The sequence below is a fragment of the Mytilus californianus genome, unplaced genomic scaffold (genome assembly GCF_021869535.1).
Source record: "Mytilus californianus isolate M0D057914Y unplaced genomic scaffold, xbMytCali1.0.p SCAF_8, whole genome shotgun sequence".
Classification (NCBI taxonomy): Eukaryota; Metazoa; Mollusca; class Bivalvia; order Mytilida; family Mytilidae; genus Mytilus; species Mytilus californianus.
Genome location: NW_026262734.1, coordinates 35,398,034 through 35,401,852, shown reverse-complemented (window position 1 = coordinate 35,401,852; position 3,819 = coordinate 35,398,034). Strand labels below are relative to the sequence as shown.

At 30.1% G+C, this 3,819-nt stretch overlaps 1 long non-coding RNA gene across 1 annotated transcript; it reads right to left on the bottom strand.

Moving 5' to 3' along the window:
* Positions 1-592: 592 nt before the first annotated feature.
* Positions 593-2,197, bottom strand: LOC127712659 (uncharacterized). The gene is made up of 3 exons (XR_007987230.1): positions 2,138-2,197; positions 1,336-1,465; positions 593-704 (listed from the first exon to the last, which is right to left on the bottom strand). It is a non-coding gene; the product is annotated as an uncharacterized LOC127712659 (long non-coding RNA).
* Positions 2,198-3,819: the final 1,622 nt, after the last annotated feature.

Below are 3,819 nucleotides of genomic sequence, written 5' to 3'. Positions count from 1 at the left end.
GTGGTTGGGTTAACCATGTGTGTGAGCGTTCAACCTTCCCCTAATCTAGGAGTCGGGTAACAGCACAACATAAGAACAGACTGTAAAAATTAGATGGAAATAGCTTAACTCATTTCAAAGCACGACAATAAAAAAAAACAAACAAACAAAAAAAAAAAACAAACAAACACACAAAGAGTCAACTCTCAGTGTCGATTAAAGGATACTCACATTTACTTAAAGCTAGTTCAAAGCAAGTTAAACATATATAATTCACGTTTACCAGACTAAATTATCACTCAGTACAATCCAAAGGCTGTTATTTAATGACGTCAACAGTAAAAAAACATGACTACTTGCAAAGTCAAATATAAGTTCATGTAAATAGCTATAGTATCTACAGGATGTAGGACGAACAGTTTTCATAAATGCTTCTAAACTATCTGATATGTTGACAGCCATTATATTCAAAACAATTATCTAACTGCGGTGTATTCAACATATCTCCATACTTGTCTTTTTTTAACATAAAAAAGACAAAAGTTTCTTGGGAAGAATCTTACCAATTAGAGTCTAATATATCCTACAAAGGTTACAAATTTTCTCACCTTTTTCACCAAACGGGTTTTCAATATTTCCTGTTCCATTACAATTAAAAGGAGCAGTACATGGACACCAACCCGGAAACACGTTGTCATTAGCATTTTGATTTTTCACTGCACATTCTACAATAATAAAAACATATTAATATGGAGGCTTATGTTTTGTAATTTCTGTTAACAAAAGAAAATTTATTTCGATCTGTAATATTCTAAAGGTGAATAAATGTTTATTCAATATATTATACTTGTGTCGGAGCTTTGTGATTATATCATAATTTAACATAAAAGAATAAAACATATGTTCGCTATGAAAAAAAATCGAAGATTATTGCAGGTCCTATCAAAGTGAATATAAAGGACTTTGAAACAAAGACAAGCACAGTATACATGTTTGCCTTTGTTTCAGGTCAGTTAAAAAGTTCAGGAATGCATGGAATGAATAAACTGTGTATGTTTATTTGCTTGAAGTAAAATCAATTTGAAGGAAAATAGCACACTTTGTTTTTTAACTTATTTATCAGTTTCCCTTGGATAAGATCAGCACCAGAGGTACACTTACTTTCATGTGTTATCACTCGGCCATGCCATAACTGCACTGCTTTTTGTTCTTATAGTAATTATGTATAAACATTTCCAATATTGGATTTTAAGCTTCGTCTAAAATAAAGCAATCTTACTTCAGAAGCATCAAATAATTTATACAAGACTATTATCTCATCATCGTTTAAAAATGTATACGTAAGAAACGCTATACCTGCATCATATTGACCACACGGTTTACAAACTCCAGCAAAACTAAGAGATCATCTTTTTCGTCCTTTAAGATTTTTATTGGCACAACATTGGTTAAAGCCACATTCGTTCGAACCATTACATTGTTGAGGCTGAAATAATAAATTATGTGCTAAATTGCATTTGAAATGTCTCAACCAAATGCATGTAAAATAATTCACAAGGAAAACAACAAGAACACCATAGATATTTTCAAAGAATAAATAATCCAAGAATTCAAATATAACAAAACATCAATAGAGTTAATACACAACACACAATTACACGAATTTACGTATACGCAAAAGAAGATTATAATTGTTTTTCGGACACGAATTTGTTCGATATTTGAATTCTTTCAGTAGTTTTCTTTTCATTATTTTGTCTTTCAATATAAATTAAGTAGAGCTACAATTCAGGAAACTGTATATTTTTGTACGTTTTGGTACACATCTTGATAGCAGATTTGTTATGTTTTCATTTTTCTTAGATACCGGATTAATTTTTCTATGTAACTAATGAATTCGTCATTTTTCATGGAAAAGAAATACATTCTGGAGGTTTTATTGATACCACATGATAATTACGGGAAAATAAATCAACCGCTTAGTTCAAAATAAGGCATGCAATATAAAAGGTATAATTTTTTAGTGCCTGTTAAACTGTATTTCATTTTCTATTGCAGTTCACTTTTCAGACCTTATAGATCAATATTTTGTCTATTTACGTCTTGTTCTTCTTTGTAAAAACAAAATGAAATCTATTTGAAATAAGTTTTACTTTACCTTTGCTTCTGTTGCCTCGCCTGAAAAAGTATTATACATGGTGTAAATAAAAAGAGGAAGAAGACAACTTGGGGCAAGGGAATTAAGCTACATAGAAACATATATACAAGATTTACAAGATAAGTCTAACAAGACGAAAGAATCTCACTATTTGAACAACAAAGAAAAACATAGATATATTCACGACACATCATCTTTCATTAAATCAAGAGAGACATATTCTTTGAGTTCATAGTTAAACAAACCCGCTGAAAAAATATCAAAATAACTATAAAATAAATCAAACAACGTTGTGTAATGTTCTTTGTATACTTCAGAGATTACGTCATACTAAAATACTGTAACGTGCGGTTCATTTCAACAGGTAAACAATGAAATTAATATACACACACAAAAAAAGAAGATGAATCAATGAAAAATATCTTTATTTTCAATTGCAATTCCTCCATAGCTTTTATTGTATACAAGATTACTTAAAGTGAACAAAAACTAGTATGAGCTCTATCGTAACACTCAATTAATTGAAAAAAATAGATATTTAAGGTTGATCAGGTGTCTACCGCCATCTTTGTTAAATACCAGAGAACCGTCGGTTCCACAAAAAAATTTGCAATTCAGCATTCACGAAAAACTCATAACAGTTCTTTACTCACTGTTTCCAATTACTTCGAAAAGGGTAATAATCACACAGCAGCAAAACACAAGTAGTCCAATACGGGCTTTCATCTAGACAAACAAGTATACTCAACCAGTTATGCAATTCTAGAGTTTTTTTCTCAACATTTTCATTTATACTTAAAGGATAATGCTTAATCAGGATGTAGATGGTAATTTGTTAATATTTACTAAATCAAAATGAAAGGAACAGCTGTCAACACGAAAGTTTTTTCATTGTTATTTTTTATTTTCAATGAAATAACTGAATTGTTAAGTTAAAAGTACGTCAAGTCTTTCTTTGTGCGATTATGTAAAATGATATTGATTAGGAATTGCTAGTCTGAAATAAAAAAAACAACCCACGGACGCCCTCAATCAACACTGTAATTTTGTTTTAATTTATAAAATTCACATGAAAACTTTTGAAATGTAAACATCGCCTGTACCTTGACCTTAATGATGAGCTATGGTCACTTTTTCATTCAACTTTGGTAGCCACAGTAGATTAGTGAAAACTTTATATTTTACAAAACATTAGCCCGACAATATAATATAAGCAGTTTTGCGGTTGCAAATATTTGTCCTTCGTGATGTTGATTGTATGTTACCCTCTATATGATTTTGTTAGCTGTCGTCGAATTGATGTCTCTTTGACGTTTACCCCAAATCTGATATTATTCAGATCTCTAGAACAGATGTGTAGCGTTTCCTTTTAAATTATGAATTTTGATAGCACTTTAAACTAGTGAACTGATGTAAAAAATTAGTTAAAGTCTACCACAAATGTAGGGAAAAGAGTAAAATATTTTTTGGTTGGCCAATATGTTTGTCGATTTAAAAAATATAATTTCAGTGTACCCAAAAATTAAATCAGAATGGAAAGTAATTTTTACTGAATTTCCCAATAGATGTTATTATATAACGTCTGTCAAATTTTGTAATGAATTCTATTTCAAATTTACTGTACAAAAGGTCAAAATAGAAAAATTCTTGAAACCTACAGGCATTTGAATTACAGAGTTTAG